This window comes from Rhamphochromis sp. 'chilingali', assembly GCF_963969265.1.
Source record: "Rhamphochromis sp. 'chilingali' genome assembly, chromosome: 3".
Lineage (NCBI taxonomy): Eukaryota > Metazoa > Chordata > Actinopteri > Cichliformes > Cichlidae > Rhamphochromis > Rhamphochromis sp. 'chilingali'.
This window is the reverse complement of record NC_137931.1, coordinates 27,014,109-27,036,431: the sequence shown is the minus strand read 5'-3', so window position 1 is coordinate 27,036,431 and position 22,323 is coordinate 27,014,109. Positions and strand designations below refer to the sequence as shown.

Genomic DNA, 22,323 nt, shown 5'->3' with positions numbered 1-22,323 from the left:
ATATTTTGTAATAATTTATTCTGTTTTGGGAGTTTTTTATATGTATCTGTATTATACTGTTTACTTTTTGCATTTCACCCCCATGTCATACTGTGTATGGTTGTGTGTGTGTGACAAATAAAATTTGAATTTGAATTTTTACTCACTATTGGTGTCATTCATTGTCCCCCCCACCCCCAGTAATTACGGTTAGGATATATAATATATATATATATATATATATATATATATATATATATATATATATATATATATATATATATATTTTTTATTCCAATACATTCTTCTTTTGCAGAATTTAAATAACCTTTATCAGATTTGATGGTTTTGTTCCAGACTTTTCAAAAAAGTGTTCTGGTTTTCTTTCATGAATGTGGGGATTCAATTGTGTTAAAATGTACAAAACAGTGATGTCATGTTTTGTGACGAGGATCCAGGCAGAGAGACTTGATGAATTTAAGAATCTTATGATTTAATAAAGAAATTTGCAGACTTGCACAGAGATGGTAAAATTTTGATGACTGGTAACAGAGACGAAGACAACAGATGACAAGGACAGGGAGGAACAGGTGTTTAAATGCACCAAGGAGACAGTCATAGTGAACTCGGGACAACTGGAGACATTTAAGGATGCAGGGACTGAAAGAGACAGGGAAGAAGTCTCATCGTGACATGTAAAGTTTATCTTGCTTGGCTGGGCAGCTCTCTGGGTGCTCAGCACCCCCAAAGCTCTGATCCTAGAATCGCCCCTGCTTGAAACTAATTTTATCAACGGAAGATTCTTATTTTTGAAGGCTGTAAATATTAAACTTTGTGAGACAGTGAATACCAGCTGGTAACAGTAAAGTACAAATGTACTGTTCACCAGCCGTAGATAAACATCATTACTACTAACGATGGCAGTCGCTTCCAGAGCGTTAAGGATGGATCAGCTCCCCAACTGCTCCACGTTTCATCCTACTTTGACTTCAGGAACTTTATGCAGTACGTATCCCACACCTCCCCAGTGCACCAAAGAAAGAAAGAAAGAGGGCAAACATGTGATTGATCTCTCCTTAAACATAGGACGACACATCATCTCATGGGTTTTTTTTTTGTTGTTGTTGTTTTTTATTCTTACTAAAGAGATGTAGCAAAGGTGCTATCAGTGTTGTACTGCAAGTATTCACCAAAATGTAACTTCATTGGCAGCTGTCATGTAGTGGAGAGCCAACATTGTGATTTTAAAACGCTGCATAAACAAGATAAGGATCGCGTTTACAGTTAGCCGCATGCTAACAGCCGCCAACTGGTTGTTTGTGTCACGGCTGCACAGCAGTCGTGTGGTGAATTGAGTAAAGGATCCAAGATGCAGGCACTGACTGGGGTGCGAGTGAATATTTATTTGCAGAGGTGATAAGGGGACAAAAACAGGAGGAGCAGAGCGGGGAGTAAACCAACCTAAACTGGGGAAAACTAAAGAACTCAACTTAAACCAAACACGCACAGGGGGAGGAACAAAATACACAATGAAAGATGGCGGAGAGACGCAGACTAAACACCAGGTTACACAGAATGATGCAGACGGACACGGAGTTAAACAGACGACGCGACAGAGAGCACAGGAAAACACAGGGCTTAAATACACGGGGAGTAATCAGGGAATGGGCCACAGGAGGGAGACACAGCTGGGAGCAATAAGGCTAACGAGACAGGGGAGAGGTAAAACTGAACACACTGACATGAGACATGAACTTTCAGAATAAAACAGGAAACTAACAGACACAGAGAATCAGACAGGACACTGAACATGACAGGCAGACTCATGAGCAGACACAATAACACCATGGACAGACAGAGGGAACACAGAGAAGTGGGAGCAGGCAGGCAAAGAACAGAAACCTAACAAATGGCAAAATCACAACAGAATACACACTCGGAATGAACAAAAGCATAAGGAAACACAAAACACTGAGTCCTCAGACTCAGGACCATGACAGTACCCCCCCCTCAAGGGCTGGCACCCGACAGCCCAACAGAAACACAAAAACGAACCAAAACCAAAAAAAAAACCCCCACGAACCAAAAAACAGAAAACGACCCGACCAGGGCGGGCGGTGGGGGTCCAGGACGGAGGGACACAGTCCGAAAAGGCCCAGACGGACAAGGTCAGGGGGCCGACCCGGAGGCCAAAACAGTTCAGTTCCGGGGGCCGACCGTGTGAAAGGCAGCGGCAGTGGGGCAGGTCCGGAGGCCGGCCACGTGGAAGGTAGTGGCGGCGTTCAGGAGGGCGTTCAGGAGGGCGTCCACGGTGGCGGAGATGCCCAACAAGCGGCCTGGCAGATGACCGACGATGTGGAGGTGGTAGTAGGGGACCTGAAGGCTGCGTGGCCCCTGCAGCCCCAGGCGAAGTGGAGGCTGGACCAGACGAGGCGGAGGCAGAGGCTGGACCAGACGAAGCTGATGAGGACGCTGAAGCAGAAGCTGGACCAGGCGAGGATGATGAGGATGCTGGAGCCGGACCAGGCGATGCTGATGAGGATGCTGGAGCCGGACCAGGCGACGAGGATGAAGACACGGAGGCTGGACCAGACGAGGATGAAGAAGCAGAGGCTGGACCAGACGAGGATGAAGAAGCAGAGGCTGGACCAGACGAGGATGAAGAAGCAGAGGCTGGACCAGACGAGGATGAAGAAGCAGAGGCTGGACCAGACGAGGATGAAGAAGCAGAGGCTGGACCAGACGAGGATGAAGAAGCAGAGGCTGGACCAGACGAGGATGAAGAAGCAGAGGCTGGACCAGACGAGGATGAAGAAGCAGAGGCTGGACCAGACGAGGATGCAGAGGCTGGACCAGACGAGGATGCAGAGGCTGGACCAGACGAGGATGCAGAGGCTGGACCAGACGAGGATGCAGAGGCTGGACCAGACGAGGATGCAGAGGCTGGACCAGACGAGGATGCAGAGGCTGGACCAGACGAGGATGCAGAGGCTGGACCAGACGAGGATGCAGAGGCTGGACCAGACGAGGATGCAGAGGCTGGACCAGACGAGGATGCAGAGGCTGGACCAGACGAGGATGCAGAGGCTGGACCAGACGAGGATGCAGAGGCTGGACCAGACGAGGATGCAGAGGCTGGACCAGACGAGGATGCAGAGGCTGGACCAGACGAGGATGCAGTGGCTGGACCAGACGAGGATGCAGTGGCTGGACCAGACGAGGATGATGAAGCAGTGGCTGGACCAGACGAGGATGATGAAGCAGTGGCTGGACCAGACGAGGATGATGAAGCAGTGGCTGGACCAGACGAGGATGATGAAGCAGAGGCTGGACCAGACGAGGATGCAGAGGCTGGACCAGACGAGGATGCAGAGGCTGGACCAGACGAGGATGCAGAGGCTGGACCAGACGAGGATGCGGAGGCTGGACCAGACGAGGATGAAGACACGGAGGCTGGACCAGACGAGGATGAAGACACGGAGGCTGGACCAGACGAGGATGAAGACACGGAGGCTGGACCAGACGAGGATGAAGACACGGAGGCTGGACCAGACGAGGATGAAGACAAAGCAGATGCTGAAACCGGACCAGGCGAGGCCGAAGACTCTGAGGCCGCAGCAGGCGAGGGTGATGAGACTGCAGCTGGTGATGAGACTGCAGCTGGTGATGAGACTGCAGCTGATGGCTGGACGGGCTCCTCGGGCCCCCCAGCAAAAACAGTCTCAGACCCAGTGGGCACTGGAGCCCCTGGCACACACAGAACAGAACCAGCAGGCACACGGGCCTCTGGCAGGAACGCAACAGAACCAGCAGGCACACGGGCCTCTGGCAGAGACAGAACAGAACCAGCAGGTGCGGAGACCTCTGGCAGGGACAGAACAGAACCAGCAGGCACACGGGCCTCTGGCAAACACATGGCAGACTGCAGCTGCACAGAGCATTGAGTCTGCTCAGGCAGCGACGGCTGGGTGCGGTCCTCAGCTGGCTTCTTGACCGCCAGGGGTCCAGAGTCTGCTGGGGGCTGAGACCCAGCCTCTGGGGAGGCCCTGGGGCGAGTAACAGTCTCTAAATTAGCCAGTTTCTGAGAAACTAGAGTGGTTTTAATGCGTTTGTCTCTCCGCTCAAAATGGGTGCTAGGAACGGGGTTCAAAATGGGTGGCACAGACACAGCGTCCAGTATGGAGGGAGCGGGTGACCGGGCTAATGGAATAGATGCAGGCTGGGCTAATGAACTGGCTAAAGGCTGATGTACAGGTTGAAGTGAGACTGGAGTTGGTGGTGGAGTGGATGAAACACAGTCAGTTACTTGTGAGAGGTTAGTTACCACGAAGGTAGGTAAACACCGTGTACTGTCTTTACCCTCCCCATGAACAGCCCCAGAAAACAGTCCCAGAAGCACCAGCGTCCTTAAAACTCACCACAGCTGGTTGCACAGGAGTCCCTGAATCCGGCTGTGGGGTGAAGCGCCGGTGGCGCGAATGTTTCCTCCCCACCGCTGACGGCTCCGACAGGCAGGGAAAATCCTCTGGGGGGTCGGGCCGTGAAACCTCCGGTGGGTGAATCTGAGACGGATGCTTTGTGGCGGTCATAGTCCATTGTTGCTGGGCAGAATCCGCTACTTCCCGAGCTTGCACCGCTTCCCGGGCTTTATGCAGCTCAGCGATTAAGTCTGTAAATCCCCGGACCTGGTGGAGATAAGGATTTCCGGCCAGCATAGCCTCAACGGCATTTATCCCCACAACCTTCGCTCGTGCATTGGAGGTGTGGGTTACCCAGTCCACCAGGCGTAGGACACGTGTGAGGTCGCTCTCCCCGGCCAAGACCGCTGGATCCATCTTGTGGTCGCGTCGTACTGTCACGGCTGCACAGCAGTCGTGTGGTGAATTGAGTAAAGGATCCAAGATGCAGGCACTGACTGGGGTGCGAGTGAATATTTATTTGCAGAGGTGATAAGGGGACAAAAACAGGAGGAGCAGAGCGGGGAGTAAACCAACCTAAACTGGGGAAAACTAAAGAACTCAACTTAAACCAAACACGCACAGGGGGAGGAACAAAATACACAATGAAAGATGGCGGAGAGACGCAGACTAAACACCAGGTTACACAGAATGATGCAGACGGACACGGAGTTAAACAGACGACGCGACAGAGAGCACAGGAAAACACAGGGCTTAAATACACGGGGAGTAATCAGGGAATGGGCCACAGGAGGGAGACACAGCTGGGAGCAATAAGGCTAACGAGACAGGGGAGAGGTAAAACTGAACACACTGACATGAGACATGAACTTTCAGAATAAAACAGGAAACTAACAGACACAGAGAATCAGACAGGACACTGAACATGACAGGCAGACTCATGAGCAGACACAATAACACCATGGACAGACAGAGGGAACACAGAGAAGTGGGAGCAGGCAGGCAAAGAACAGAAACCTAACAAATGGCAAAATCACAACAGAATACACACTCGGAATGAACAAAAGCATAACGAAACACAAAACACTGAGTCCTCAGACTCAGGACCATGACAGTTTGGATTCTGGTGGCATGCCATTTAATCTCAACTTTTCAAATGAATCCACTAAAACTTATCCAAGTACTAAAAACTATATTAAATTCTTGTAAATAAAAGGACAAGAATTATCAGCTACATAAATATGTAATACATTTCTGATTAATAACACTCTTTTCTAATTCTGTCTTGTTCCCAGTTTGGCTCAAGCTGGCAACAAACAAATGAGAGTTCACACACAGCTTAATTCCATTGTCCAGTTAAATTAAATGTATTGTATTGTATAAAGCACACTGTATTGCATATACAGTGTGCTTTATACAACCTTTAAAATCCATAGTCGGTCACCGTTTTTCCCAATCATCCTGCAAGACAGCCTGTGGGACACGAAGTGGTGGTTTTTGATATGGGTGACATGGGCTGTTACCAAGGGTGGTGTTCTGGGAATATATCCTACCTCACAAACCATCCTACCCGTTGTTTCTGTGCATATGCTGTGCGTAACACAAACCCCTAATTTACAGGGGGTTAGGGGTTGATTAGTCAGAAGTCGCGTCAAATTATAATAGGGGTAGAAACGATGTGCCAAAGTAGGTCGGTTTCTCAGAACAGCGGCATCATGGGCATCGGCAAAAGAAGTTTCTTGCACCCATGCTGCCCTGACATCATGCCAGCGCATTTTGGGGATTGCATAGGCACCGATCACCGATCGGACAAACGTCATAAATTCTGAGAAAATGAATTGTTTTGGACTGCACTATCATTGGTAGAAGATAGGGGGATAGAAAATGTGCCAGTGAGCGTTAGGTGATCCAACTTTCCAATTGCCGTGCTGAAAGACTATTTCAAACAAAATCCAACAGCTTTATGACACTGAAGCAAGCAAATTTAGATGCAATCCAGACAGCCCTGCTAATATGGAGGAACAACTCCAGGAGCAAACAAGACTGGGCGCCACTGAGCAGCCACTTCCCTGATGACCTACAAAAGCTGCTGATGAAAACAAGCGAGGAGGAGCAGTGAGCATATAGGGTGGGCAGTCACATTCTGTTTTACTAGAATTTTACTAGTAAGCAAAGGCATATAGATGACTTTGTCCTGAAAAGAGGCTTATGCACCTCTCAAATGGCTCTAATGGCCGGTATTGTATACAATATTTACATAACATTATGTCAAAGATAACAGCAAGCCTCACTCCAGAGCATGTCCACTGTAAACCTGAATTCATGAACTAAATCATCTGTAAACTTTGGAAATGTGTTATTTTGAACTGAAAAATAAAATGTTTTGGATTTAATCTAAAGATTTATTTGAACTTAAGGACAGAAGCCATTTTTAATTTCCTATTTGCACATCGTTTTTTGTTTAAATACTAGTAGCACTTTAATTTGTTTTACCTAACATTTGTATTCTTTTAATTTTTTATTCTTTCAGTTCTATTGATTAATGTTTAAAATATATTTGTCTATCATTAAATTCTTATGTTTTATCATTCATTTAATTTGCTGTGGGATGAGACAATAAGGTAGCATCACGATTGGGCACACTTGAGCAGGTGAGGTGGAGCCTAGAACAGGAAGTTTGTCTACAGGAAGTGGCAGATGAGAGTTAGTGAGATAATTATTGACTAATCAAAGAGTTAATGACCTGAAAGTAGCACAACTTGAGATGTCACATGATTCAAATCAGCCAGGCCTTTATTTTGAATGGACCCACCACAAGCCCAAGCTTTGTCTTAAATGCAGTGTTTTTCTTCAAATAAATAAACACAATTATAGATATGGTTTTTACACTATTAACTAACCAATATTGTGTTTGGCTTTATTTACAGAAAAAAAGTATTTATTTTACTCCATTTGGTATTGTAATCGATTAATGGCAATTTCCTAAATAACTAATTTCTTACAAACATCAGGACAAGTTTTAAGCTTTTAACACTTTAATTCATCTATTTTCTTGAATTTGGTGCTGCACCACTGCTTTACATAGCAATGCTGTTGCAGGGAGAAAAATAACTGGAAGAAGCATTCTTATATCTTTAACAGTCTAACAAAAGTTTGCCTAACAGGGGGAGAAACAGAGGATACAGTATTGGACCGTAGCCTAAATCCAGGATAAAGAGGTTCAGTAATTGTAATTTTGAGGGTGTGGAGGTGGATGAGATTGTCTGAGATTCTGTAGAAGGACACAGTGCCAGCAAGACAGTCCACATACACTGCTACTCTGTTAGAAACAGAGGAGGAGGAGATGCGGCATGTTTTTTGCTTACTGTGCCACACAGAGTAACCACTGTCAGAGCACCTCAGACTCCAAGATTGATCATTTGATCCAAACCCACAGTCTGTTATGTGTCCTTTCCTTCTGATTCCTCTGTAACTCACTGATATTTCAATGTCTCCTCTCCACTCGACCTCCCAGTAACAGCGACCAGTCAGAGGATTTGTGCAGAGCAGCTGAGGACAGTCATCAAATCTGTCTGGATGATCAGGATATGACTGAATCTTCTTCACATGTGTCACCTTCCTGTTGTTGTCAGTCAGTTTGAGGTTTTTATTTACTGTGTTTTTGTCGATTGTGAGTGGACAGGAATCTGATGGAGAGAACAAACACAATCCAGCTGCAGTTATTGATCCATCATCTGTTCATCGATTGACACTTTGATGACGACTCCTGACATCAGAGGTGTGAATGAGTGATGTGACAGTTTGAAGATGGTTGAATGTGTGCTGCTTTGTTTTCATGAATCACATTAAAAACACACTTACACTTCCTCAGCCCTGGTGTCAACCATTGTTCTCCAGCAGGCTCCACCCTGAAAGGAGGAGAGGGTCAGACCAGCACAGTCTCTTTCAGCATGCACACAAGGCTCATACACATAGTTTATTATTCTCTAATAGTAATAGTAAATGAGGAATAGAAATAAATGCTTTCATCATGGCCAGAGTGCATAAAAAAATAACCACCTAAGGGCCAGATTAACTAATGTGTTGCTTCAGTCCAAACTCAGCAAAGTACTGTCAGGATTTGCAAGATTGCATGTAACATGTGGGAACTGATATTTTTGCACTAACCGCCTTGCATATAAACTTCTGGAAGTTCCTTTCTAAAGCTGCAAAATATGGGTGAAAAAACTACTTAGATCAACTGTGCAAGTGAGGTTCAAAGTGAAACGGCTGAAGAAAAGAGAGGATGATAACAGTAACGACTTTGGACCCTGTTCTAAAAATAATAAGGCCCTTATTAGTCATCATGCAAATTCAGCTGCTAGCACTTTGTCAACATGTGAGATATTAATCACACACACAAACTTACAAAGAGGTCTGCAATCTGTAAATCTTTTTTTTTTTTCATATTTCATCTTTTTTTTAAAGATCCAGCATGGAAAAATGGTGGTACGGTAAACACACAGTGTAGAGTTAAACTTTTGTCAATCGGGGATTCACACAGGCAATCGCATCCACACCTACAGCAGATTTAGAAAGCCTGACAACATGACAGTATTTCTTCCTCCTTTAGACACTGTATGTGATTTCAACAGGCATCTCCATACCTGATATCCATTCTCAGCTGCTTCAGCTGCTTCTCTCCTGCCTCTCCTGGATGGTTATAGCTCAAGTCCAGCTCTCTCAGTTGGGAGTTGGAGCGCAAAGCTGAGGCCAGAGAAGTGCAACCATGCTCTGTGATTAGACAGCCTGACAGCCTACAGACACACAAAACAACATGACAGTGATTGCCTCATGTTATTGTCCAAGTCTTCACTGTGGTTCACATTGTTGTGTGTTGTGTACACATTTAATAATATACAGATATAGATATATCATCTTTACCCAAGATGCAGCACCTTCCTGTTAAAAGTTCTCCACAATCTCACAATATTGTGGCAAAAATAATCTTATATTGCATGCTGTTGTCATACCCCCAGGAAGCAGGTCCAGACTATGGTGTGTGTACATATATATATATATATATATATATACACATATATACATATATATATATACATATATACATATTTGGACAATGACACAAGTAAACTATTACAGATATATAATGGACATGGACATAATGTGTAGACTCTCAGCTTTCATTTCAGGGTATCCTCATTCAAACTGGATGAAGGGTTTATGAGTTTCAGCATCCTTAACATGTCCCAACATGTTTTTAAATGGAGCAAAAGTAATTGGAGAATTGACTCAAAAGCTATATCATGGGCAGATGTGGGCAATTTCTTCAATATGTCATTATCAGTTAAGGAGATAAAAGGCCTGGAGTTGTTTTGAGGTGTGGTGCTTTCATCTGGAATATTTTAATGTAAACAGACAACACGCAGCCAAAGGAGCTCTCCATGAAGGTGAAACAAGCCACCTTTAAACAGTGAAAACAGAAAAAACATATCCAAGATTTTGCTACAATACCAGGACTAGTGAAATCTACAGTTTGGTTCAACGAACGAACGAACGAACGAACGAACGAAGGAAGGAAAGAAAGAAAGAAAGCAAGCACTGGTGAACTCAGTATTGCAAAAAGACCTGGACATGCACAGAAAACAGCAGTGGTGGATGATCGCATGATCATTTCCATGGTGAATAGAAACCCCTTTCACAACAGCCAATCAAGTGAATAAGACTCTCCAGGAAGTCGGCGTATCAATATCTACCATAAAGAGAAGACTGCATGAGAGTAAATACAGAGGGTTCACTGTAGGGTGGAAGCCACTCATAACCCTTAAAAATAGAAAGGCTAGATTGGACTTTGCTAAAAAACACAAAAGAAATCCAGTACGGTGCTGTAAAATCATTCTTTGGACAGAGGAAACTAAGATAAACCTCTACCAGAATGATGGCACGAAGAAAGTATAGAGGAGGTGTGGAACACCTCATGATCCAATCATACAACATCATAAAACATGGCAGAGGCAGTGTGATGGCTTGGGTGCGCATGGCTGCCAGTGGAACTGGGACACTAGTGTTTATTGATGATGTGACACAGGACAGAAGCAGTAGAATGAATTCTGAGGTGTTCAGAGTCGTACTTGCCTGCTCACATCCTGCTAAATGCAGTCAAAAATGCAGTCGATAGGGTGGTGTTTCATAATACAGATGGACAATTACCCAAAACATACAGCCAAAGCAAACCAGGAGTTTATTAAAGCAAAGAAATGTAATATTCTTGAATGGCCAAGTAGGGCACCATGAGTTCAAGACTTTGGCATTTTCCTGCCAGCAAATGGGTTTCAACCAAGCATTAGAAATGAACATTTTATTTTCAATTATTTCATTTGTCCAATTACTTTTGAGCCCCTGAAATGAGAAGATTGTGTTAAAAAATCATTTAGTTCCTCACCTTTTTTATGCAATCTTTTTGTTCAACCCACTGAATTAAAGCTGAAAGTCTCCTCTTAAACTGCATATGATTGTTTCATTTAAAATTGATTGTGGTAATGTCTGGTGTCTGTGGAGGGAACTGAAACTTTGAGTTGCCAAGTAGCAGCCAAGAAACTTCTAAGATTTAGAGAGTTTTTCTAAAGAGGACTGGAACAAAACCCCTCCTGAGATGTGTGCAAACCGAGTGACTAAACTACAAGAAACATCTTTCCACTGCTTTGCCAACAAGGGTTTCTCCAAATACTAAGTCATGTTTTGCTTTTGGATTGAATACTTATCTCATGCAATTTATAACTCTTATGTAATGTGTTTTGTTTTTTTTCTGGATTTTTGGTTGATATTCTGTAGGCATTCATTTAATCAAATGACAATAAAATTAAAAACTATTAGTTTTTTTGTAAGTGAACAAATGTACAAATTCAACACATAATTAATTCCCCTCAATGTATATCAGTTACCCCTAACCCTTGTTTTCACTATGCAGTTTTATGTAACAACGTCTCACAGAATTTTTAAACTGCCAGAACGGGATAACTAGAAATTCTTGGTGGTAAAGCTTCCCTGTCTTGCTGTTTAAGAATGACAGAAGGTTTAGATAAGCAGAAATATTTATAGACAGATAATTTCAGAAAATAGCTCTTGTTTGAAACAATCTGCTGAATTCTTACCTGAGAATGTGGAGATTACACTGCAGACTCTTCAATCCAGAAGATATTAGCATCACTCCTGAATCCTTCAGATCGTTGTTATTCAGGTCCAGCTCAATTAAATTAGAGGACTCCAGGCTAACTGAGGATAGAGCGCCACAGCTTCTCTCTGAGAGGTTACAGCCACTCAGTCTGAAAAGATAGTAATGTAAATTTTGTACATTTTTATTCATTTACTGTATAAAGATGGCAATGCATTTAAAAATATATATAACTTACAGAGCTTTATTGGAAGCTTTGACCACTGGCATCAGTCTCAGAAGAGCCTCCTCTGAAGCAGCGTATTTCTTCAGGTCAAACTCATCCAGATCTTCTTCTGATGAAAGTAAGATGAAGACCAGAGCTGACCAGTGAGCAGGAGACAGTTCATCTGTAGAGAGACTTCCTGGACTCAGGGCCTGTTGGATCTCCTTCACTAGAGAACGATCATTCAGTTCATTCAGACAGTGGAACAGGTTTATGCTTTTCTCTACAGACAGATTCTCATTGAGCTTCTTCTTGATGTACTGAACTCTTTCCTCATTGGTCTGTGGACTTCTTGTCTGTGTCAGCAGGCCTTTCAGGCGACTCTGATTGGTCTGCAGTGATAGACCCAGGAGGAAGCGAAGAAACAAGTCCAGGTGTCCATTTGGACTCTGTAAGGCCTTGTTCACAGCAGTATTGTAGAAGTCTGCCCCAGGTTGTTGTTCTTCCAGCAGATTGACTCCAGAGTGGATAAAGGTCAGATGGACATGAAGAGCAGCCAAAAACTCCTGAACACTTAGATGGACAAAGCAGAACACCTTGTCCTGGTACAGTCCTCTCTCCTCTCTAAAGATCTGTGTGAACACTCCTGAGTACACTGAGGCTGCTCTGATATCGATGCCACACTCTGTCAGGTCTGATTCATAGAAGATCAGGTTTCCTTTCTGCAGCTGGTCAAAAGCCAGTTTTCCCAGAGACTCAATCATCTCCCTGCTCTCTGGACTCCAGTGTGGATCTGTCTCAGCTCCTCCATCATACTTGACCTTTTTCACTTTGACCTGAACCACCAAGAAGTGGATGTACATCTCAGTCAGGGTCTTGGGTAGCTTTCTCACCTCTGTGGTTCTCAACATGTGCTCCAGAACTGTAGCAGTGATCCAGCAGAAGACTGGGATGTGGCACATAATGTGGAGGCTTTGTGATGTCTTAATGTGAGAGATGATGCTCCTGGACCGCTTCTCATTAGCGAATCTCTTCTTGAAGTATTCCTCCTTCTGTGGGTCAGTGAACCCTCTGATTTCGGTCACCATGTCAACACAGTCCGAAGGGATCTGATTGGCTGCTGCAGGTCGTGTGGTTATCCAGAGGTGAGCAGAGGGAAGCAGGTTGCCCTTGATGAGGTTTGTTAGTAGCAGAACCACAGAAGTGGACTCCCTGGGGTCAGTGAGGATTTCTGTATTGTGGAAGTCTAGAGGAAGTCGACACTCATCCAGACCATCAAAGATGAACACAACCTGGAAGTCTTCGAACCTGCAGAATCCTGCTTCTTTGGTTTCAATAAAGAAGCGATGAATAAGTTCCACCAAGCTGAACTTTTTCTCCTTCAGCACATTCAGCTCTCTGAAAGGGAATGGAAATATGAACTGGATGTCCTGGTTGGTTTTGTCTTCAGCCCAATCCAGAGTGAACTTCTGTGTCAACAAAGTTTTCCCAAAGCCAGCCCCTCCCATAGTTAGTACTTTTCTGACTGGTTGTTCTTTTCCAGGTGGGACTTTAAAGATGTCTTCTAATCTTATTGTTGTTTCTGGTCTGTATGGTTTTCTTGATGCTGTTTCAATTTGTCTGACCTCATGTTCTTGATTGACCTCTGCAGTCCCTCCTTTTGTGATGAAGAGCTCTGTGTAGATCTGATTCAGAAGGGTTGGATTTCCGGTTTTAGCAATTCCCTCAAACACACACTGGAACTTCTTCTTCAGGTTAGATTTAATTTTATTCTGACACATGCTGGAGAATCCTAAAAGAATAGAGAAACAACATTTTGTGTATTCAAACACACGCTGGAACTTGTTCTTCAGAGTAGATTTAAATTTAAGATGACACTTGTCAAGTGCTGCTAATAGAAACACACAAATATGAATGATTTTTGGACTGTTGTGGTTGTTTTATTCAATTTCGGATGAGCTTTTTTTGTTGTCCATCCATCTATTTTGTGCCACCTATCTAGGTCCAAACCATGGGGGCAGTCTAAGTGGAAATGCTCATCCCACCATCACCTTAAGCTCTTTTGTGGAGACATCAAGGCTTTCCCAGCCGAACCCTGATGATGGTGCATGCATATACATGATCTACACGTCTGTAGATTCTACAATGTAAACTTTGCAAGTGGCCAGTACTATTTCCAGCGTGTATATAGACTGTGCAAATGCAAAAGTTTCCACTTCTCCAAAAATACATAGAGGTTAACAACAGTAATAAATGGACCAATCACAGTAGTTGCAGGCTGCATCAGCACAAGTTGTAGGTACATTTTTAGGGAGATGCATATGAAGTTATGGCTTAAGTTATAGTGTGGGGTTTCGGAAAGGTTTGCAGTTGTAATGTACCTACAACATAAATTTAAGATAGAGACATGATTTCCACTTAATGTCAATATAAATTTTAATTCTATAGCACATTCACTTCATTGGCTGCCCGTGCATTTTAGGATCCATTTTAAGCTGCTTTTATTTGTTTTTAAATGTTTGTCCAATGCTGCCCCTGTGTACCTCTCTGAGCTTCTTCATCCATACATACCTTCCCGGTCCCTCAGGTCGGCAGACCAGCTCCTCCTGAGCGTGCCCAGGACTAATCGTAAGCTCAGAGGGGATCGGGCGTTTGCTGTGGCAGCACCAAAATTGTGGAATGAGTTGCCTTTACATGTTAGACAGGCACCTTCCTTATCTGTTTTTAAATCACGTCTTAAAACATATTTATTTACCTTGGCTTTTAGCACAGCAGGACTTGTTGATGTCTCTTAATACGTTTCTTATTAATTATATTATTTTTAATTTTAAGATATTTTATATGTAATTTAAACTGTTTCCTCTCTGTTTTATATTTGTAGCACTTTGGTCAACATAGTTGGATGTAAAGTGCGTTATAAATAAAGATGCTATGCTATGCTATGCTATTTAAAAGCAAAAAAGGCTTTTTTAAAGCAAAGCCCATGAGGGAGGATGCCAGTTTCCATTACTTGTATCCACAGTTTTATTCTTTTAGCCTCTGGGCTTGCCTACAACTGTCCTGGACCTGGGTGTCTTCCAGATGGTGAACACTGTTCTGTTCCTCATAGATAAAGTCTGATAACCACAACAGTCCAATAAGAGAACACAATTCAAGTTCAGATTGGACAGGCCATTCCTCCCAGTGAAATATAAAAATAGTATATGAACAGTAAAATCCAAGGGAATTACAATGAAGTCCCCAGCTGGAGTAGGTTTTAGCACCATAAAAGGCATTTCAGGACAATCCCTCATAAGGAAACATCATTTTCATTCATCGGGAAATTATCAGTGAACCGGGACCTAAAAGCCAAAGAGGGCAACTCAAGAATGGATTAGAGTCAGATCACTTCTCCAGGGGAAATTTCTAAACTGGAAATGGTTAAACATAAATGGATGGACACACACACACACACAACAGACAAAGGTTAGTGCTCTAACAAATAACGCAATAATATATTAATAACAAAATATTTGATCTCACCTAAATGAGCAGATGGCCCAGAGGACAAACCTAGCTGTCGGGAAACTGTAGGATCAATGGTTCGAAGGTGACTGATCATTATCCTGCAGGCTTTTTCTCCCTTTTTCTTCACGATGTCAATGAAGTCGCGTGCCTTGTCTGCTCTACTTTGGTTTATTTCCTGTATCCTTTCTTTCTCCAACTGATTCAAGACATTGTCTATTACAAGGGCTTCAAGTAGCTGTGTGAGATTTTCTGCTGTCACCCTCTCCACAAACTGTGTTCGCATTCTGGCAAGCTCCTTCTCTGTGGAAAGAAATATAATAAACTGAAATGAAGAATTTGTTTTTGTTTTGTTTGTTTAAATAGTTGATTTGTTTTTGAAATAACAAGTTTAGTAACTCAGTCAGTCAGCTCAGCCAACATAGATTTAACAGTTAATGCTGGGCAGACACTGTGCGATTTTTTCAGTCGCGCGATTCAGCTCCTGCTCAAACTGCACGGTTGACTCGCAGGGGTTAGAAGTTCATAGGTCACGATGCAGGGTCTCACACTATACAACCCGATGCTCTGATGCGACCTGAGTGCTCACACTGTGCGTCCATAAAATTAAGGTTATAACAGAAATTCTGTCGCTCGCTCTCCCTCTCTGTCTTTCACTCACATAGACACGCACACCACCACCATCAACTTTGCTAAATTGCTAATGAAAAACATTGATCAGGCAGCTGTGATTGAGCAGCAATGTAGATCCAACTATTTTCACGGTTGTTGTGGTTGTGATAATTTTGTGAGGCCACATCTAAAAGGCTCGGATGAGGTTGCCATAGTTCTACAAGTTGTGCCTCCATCGCTTGTGTCCAGATCACACGCTGCACTGCCGTGCTGCGCCGTCTTTTTCGCTGACATTTGTGTTTGCGCGTGCGCAGTGTGAGAAACTGCGGTGACCTCACGACCAAGCGATTGATGATCGGGAGCTGGTCGTGAGGTGTTAATCGCTTCTCGTTACCCCACGTATACTACACGATGCACGACGCACGATGAAGGCCAAAATCCGGCCGATCGCCAAAACGATCGCACGACTCAAAAATCGGCTCAAAATGGGCCAAAAATCGCACAGTGTGAGCCCAGCATAACTCTCTATGAGTAGCCTCTGCAAACCTCCAGTGTAGTGAAGTCTGCTTATATGTATCATTATTTTAACAGATAAACTTGTTCAGTGTTACAGGAGTTTATCAAAGTGAACCTTGCAGCAGGCCAGTCTAACCTTGATAGTACCAGTTTTTAAGTAATATAGTCAGTCTGTGGTAGGACTCGACTTAAGCGGTCAAAGAATTGCAGGAGACTGATGCTGTCCAGTGTAGCAAGTGATTTATTCACCATTTTGTGGCCCAACAATATTTACAAAGAAACAAATAAGAAACTCAACTCTATAATTAACTCAGTTCAAATAAACATAACTGAACTTAAATCAACAGAAATTACGGTCAAACTGCACACAGCTACACTGACCTGAACCTTTTTTCCCCCGAAACACCTGAGTTCGTCTGCTTAAATAGTCCACTTAACCAAACAATTTCTCCTCTGGACTATTCCATTCAGTAGGTAGGTAAGATGAACATGATTATAGTCAAACCTCTACTACTCCTCTTTACTGGCAACAAACTCTGTGGTGTAATCAATACATATCACAACAATAAATCTATTTCTTTATAAACCCTCTAAAATCAACTTTATTAAATTATAAGAATTCTTCCCCTTCTGCACTTTGTCTCTTCCTGTGACCTCAGATGAACCCAGAAGGTATAAAGCAGGAAGTAAAACTACATTTCCTCCTTTTGCTTCTGCAAGACAGGTAGGTAAGGTAAGTTCGAAACAATACAAATTAACAGTTGAAATAAATAACATGTTAACTTAACAAACTTGTAGGAATTGATTTAAACCAAGATGTTATATTATATAATCTGTAAAAGTGCAAAACATAAACAAACCCGGGATAGTAGATGTTTGCCTATTGCAGATTACATGTGAAATATGGTTAAATCAAAACAAGAATGTTAACTAAGAATATAGACAAATGGTCTTCTCACCTACTTTGTCACACAGTCCATAGCTAAATAAAGGATTTATATTATAAGTGTATCCCACTTCTTTTTGGCAAATGGTAAATAGACACTTCTTATACAGTGTTTTTCTACTTTACCCAAGAACTCAAAGTGCTTTACACAACTATAGAAAGCAGAAAATTAACAAGTAACTTTAGAAAAAGGCATGAAAATAATGATATGACACCACACGCACATAATGATTTGTGCTGGAGTCCTTGCATTTAATTTTCATATGGATGAGACCCAAAAACTTCACATTATTTTACATTTAAAATATATTTAATGTAATATTTAATGTGTTACACAGGTAGGTCTTTCTTTTGCTGTTCATGTACTTCTGGCTCTTATCTATGAATTATTACTGTCAATAAATTCCAGTCAACTTGCCAGTAACTGCAGATAAAAAAAAAATCAGCCTGCACAGCAGAAAACGGGGTATTTATTCATGATGCACCTAAGTACTTATGTTAAAGTGAACTGTCCCTATTAAATAAAAGGTAAATAAACATAAATTTGATTTCACTGAAATTTAATACACAGTTACTCGTTTTATAGAAAAAGAATTTAACTGCTAACAAACACGGGCAGGGATAGCTCAGTAGGTAGAGTGGCGGCCCCATGATCGGAAGGTTGGGGGTTTGAATCCACTCAATAAGTACCCTAGGTACCCCTGAGCAAGGTACGGTCCCTACACAGTGCTTCTCGGTGCCCTATGGCTGCTTCAACTAATATGTAGTTATTTTTAAAAAAGTTGCCTTATTTAACTGTGCCAACTTTAACTCTCATGTATGTATGTTTATGTATTTTGGTGAATAAACCATAAACAATGCCTGTACACGAAGTACAGAGTGCTCTATTATTCTAAGAAGACTTTTTTGTTTCATGTTTATTTGTCTTACTTACATCTTGTCAAATAGCCTACTGGCTCCTACCTGCTGAGCAAGCTGCTTGGTTTGGCGAATCCATCAGCACACTCCTCTACGGTCTGCTACAGCTTTGCTCTAGAACAGAACACCACAGGAGATTTTCAGATTGTAGAGCTATTTAAGCTGCTTTGGGATTCTACTTCTATCGCACTGTATTCTTATTCATTCAGTTTTATTTATATCACACAAATCCCAACAACAGATGCCTCAAGGTGCTTTATATTGTAAGGTAAACCCTACAATAATACATACAGAGAAAAACCCAGCAAACATATGAAAAAGTTTTCCACATTTAAAAAAAATCAAAAAAACGAATTGTCCTATCAGGTCTTTCCCCTCAGATCCTGTCTTAGATCACGTTGTTCATCCTGTTTGCCCAGTTTTCTTTGTGAACTTTGAGCAGGTGTCTCTCTCCTTTTTAATTGAAATAGTTCAGCATGTGTGCTGATCTGTTAAGGTGACAGCTTCCTACCCTGTCTCCTCAAGGATGTTTTTAATAGGTCTACTCTTGAGCCATGTATCACTGGGCTAATTAATGCCTTTCTGATGTCTGGCTCTGTCCCAGTTGCCTTCAAACATGTTGTAGCACAGCATGTTTGTAGATCTGCAGACCTTAGCACTCTTCTGTCACATCTTCAATTGTATTATTAAATTTATTGCAAGCACAGTCTTATTTTTGAGTCTTTTTCTTTCTAGAGCACAGGACAACTTCCTTGCACCAAGGAGCCAATTAAGACCATGTACCATAAAGCCTTCCAACATGACAATGACCCAGGGGATAACCCCAAAGAAACACAGATGTGGCTAAAGAAGAAGTAAATTAAGGTCCAGGACCTCAGAATAGAAAATCTGTGAAGAGCTGAAGCTTCAAGATGCCAGTCAGCAGGGAAGAAACCTGAAGGATTTAGAGAGTTTCTGTAAAAAGGAGTGGGACTAAATCCTTCCTGAGATGTGTGAAACCTGGTGACCAAATATATGAAACATCGCTGTGGCGGGGGCTTGGTCTTTGGCCTGCTGCAGAGGAGGGGTGATGCAGCGAGCTCACAGGGCGGCGCAGAGGTGGGAAGGAACAGGTGTGCGGAAATGACTTGATGAGGAGAGACTTTTCTTATGTCTTGCAGTGAGAAGAAGCGGCAGAGTGACAACAGGAGTGACGGAGGGGCAGGAGCCAGAAACTGCAGGGACAGTCCTGATTGTAAATAAAGCACTGTTGAACTGACACACGCAGAAGTGTCCATCTGTGGGTCGTGTGTCACAATCCTACTGCTGTGCTTCATTCACTCAGTGACATGCAAATCAAACCAAATCATGTTGCAGGAACCCTCACTCACCCGTATGAGCCACGCTGTCAGCTTTTTGCCTCCTACACTCATAAAAATTAGTCATTGGATGAACTCAATTTGATTGATGGCAGGTTTTCCACGTAATACGTTTATTTTGGTTCAACCAAATCTACATACATCATGACAATTTAATTCAATTTAGTCAGTAGAACACAATGTTTTAAATACATTTAAAAGGAAAAAAATACATTAACAAGATGTGAAAGGATATATCAGGATACCAGAGTTGCTGCCGTGAGAGAGACTGATCGTTAAAGCCAGGCACAGCCAGCAGTTGGTTGCAGTTACTAATGTGTACTAGGTAAATAAAGACCATGTTTTATTTGCAGACTTCATCCTTCCTGATGCGTGTGGTGTCAGGTCGGATCCTCTCTGTATCACACCTTTCATCATGCATCTTGTTTTCATTTCATTAAGCTGAATTAAGTTTTTAGTTTCCATTTGATTCCAGCCTTATAGAGGAAACGAAACTAATGACACCAGCACAGAGAGGCTGTGTGCTGAAGAGCCCTAAAGCCAAAATGGCCCTTTGCCAGGTGTGTTTAACTTCCACAAAGCATCACAGTGTGAAAATACTTTGTTATATGTAGTATTTATAACTATTTTTCTCAGCCGCTGACACGTAAACAATCAGCATAGTGTAATATGAAATAACCTAGATTTAAACTTAATGTACTCACATTGATTTTAAACTTGTCTCAGTAAGAGAAGTGATCCAAAAGTTCCAGTCAAAGGAGCTTGCAAAGAAAAGCGTCTGGACTTCTTTAAGTTACTTGAAGACGTTTCACCTCTCATCCGAGAAGCTTCTTCAGTTCTAAGGTCAAATGGTGGAGAGTCCCAGATATAAACCTAGTGGGAGTGACCCCCCACAGAGAGACAAAAGGACCCCCTGATGATCCTCTAATTGCCTGAGCCAAGGTGTGAAACTGGGTGTGGGTCCCAATCAGCCAGAGTTTCGGGTGAGTTCATTGTGAAACCTGGCCCCACCTTATCGTGCAAATTCCTGAGGTCAGATGGCCCAGGATGTGGGTGGGCGTTAAGGCGTCTGGGGAGGGAACTCAAAACTGGATTATAGATGGCAGAGAGTTGGTGTTGTAAACCACCGCCTCTGTTCAAAGATGGTCGCTCACAGTGGACATAGATGGCTTCTTTCACTCCTCTTTCAAACCCGAGTGCAGCGAGGAATGCCCAGACCTCTACATTGGAGAGACCAAACAGCCACTTCACAAGCGCATGGCACAACACAGAAGAGCCACCTCCACAGGACAAGACTCAGCTGTCCATCTGCATCTTAAGGATAAAGGTCACTCTTTCGAGGATGCCAATGTTCACATTTTGGACAGAGAGGACAGATGGTTTGAAAGAGGAGTGAAAGAAGCCATCTATGTCCACTGTGAGCGACCATCTTTGAACAGAGGCGGGGGTTTACGACACCAACTCTCTGCCATCTATAATCCAGTTTTGAGTTCCCTCCCCAGACGCCTTAACGCCCACCCACATCCTGGGCCATCTGACCTCAGGAATTTGCACGATAAGGTGGGGCCAGGTTTCACAATGAACTCACCCGAAACTCTGGCTGATTGGGACCCACACCCAGTTTCACACCTTGGCTCAGGCAATTAGAGGATCATCAGGGGGTCCTTTTGTCTCTCTGTGGGGGGTTACTCCCACTAGGTTTATATCTGGGACTCTCCACCATTTGACCTTAGAACTGAAGAAGCTTCTCGGATGAGAGGTGAAACGTCTTCAAGCAACTTAAAGAAGTCCAGACGCTTTTCTTTGCAAGCTCCTTTGACTACGATGACCTGGATGACTGAGAACCTTCACAGACAAAAGTTCCAGTCGAACAACTTACAAACATTACAGACTTTAGCATTGTTAAAGTACCATTGTGCCTATGTCTTATTGCTACATGCATTAAATAATTAAAGTGTGAAATAAAAAATAAAATAAAAGCTTACAGTTTATTTAAACACAGGAGAAGACGATGACTCTGCACTCCTCACTGGTAAAGACTGGAACATGTGAGCTCTTCCCTTGAATGAGAGACTCCTCCTCTGAAGGAAGGACGGGTAAGAGGGTGGAACCAGTGTTGGCAGCTTAGCGACTTCAGACCCCCTTAGCGACTTTTTTTTTTTCTAAAAAGCGACTAGCAACAAATCTGGCGACTTTTTCCAGTATTATTGGAGACTTATTTATGACGACTTTTTGACGTGAAAACGCGTATCGCTCTTACGCTCAACAAGCAGCGGTGCTGCCTTGGGCACCGCCCGTGCCAAAGCGCTCACAGGTGGAGGATAGTCCTCCCCCAGCTGCTATCAGGGCAGAAGACGTTCACACCTATGCGTCCAAACGGCAAATGAATCGCGCATGGGCGAAGCCGCTGCTCCCGCACTGACTGTAACGCAGTCAGTTCTTTTACTGTTATGCTGTTTTGTGGATCACAAGGTTTAAAACTACTTATAAACACACACTCTCACACACAAAGTAACTCCACCAGAGTGCCAGTTTCGGGTCACTTTTGCCGGTCCAGGCCCGGATAAAGGAGCAGGGTTGGAATTGTGACATTAAAAAACAATAATTGCTAAAATAAATTTAATTTGTAGTTCTAAATAAATTCCAACTGCATTTAGGACGTTTTTTACTCGCTTTATGTCTCTTCCACGATGTTATTT

At 43.1% G+C, this 22,323-nt stretch overlaps 1 pseudogene across 1 annotated transcript; it reads right to left on the bottom strand.

Moving 5' to 3' along the window:
* Positions 1 to 3,498: 3,498 nt before the first annotated feature.
* LOC308393300 (protein NLRC3-like) lies at positions 3,499 to 22,256 on the bottom strand (annotated as a pseudogene). Its single transcript, XR_013974778.1, has 8 exons — positions 21,610 to 22,256; positions 18,312 to 18,380; positions 15,293 to 15,577; positions 11,804 to 13,562; positions 11,546 to 11,716; positions 9,044 to 9,193; positions 8,259 to 8,305; positions 3,499 to 8,083 (listed from the first exon to the last, which is right to left on the bottom strand). The product of XR_013974778.1 is annotated as a protein NLRC3-like (transcript).
* Positions 22,257 to 22,323: the final 67 nt, after the last annotated feature.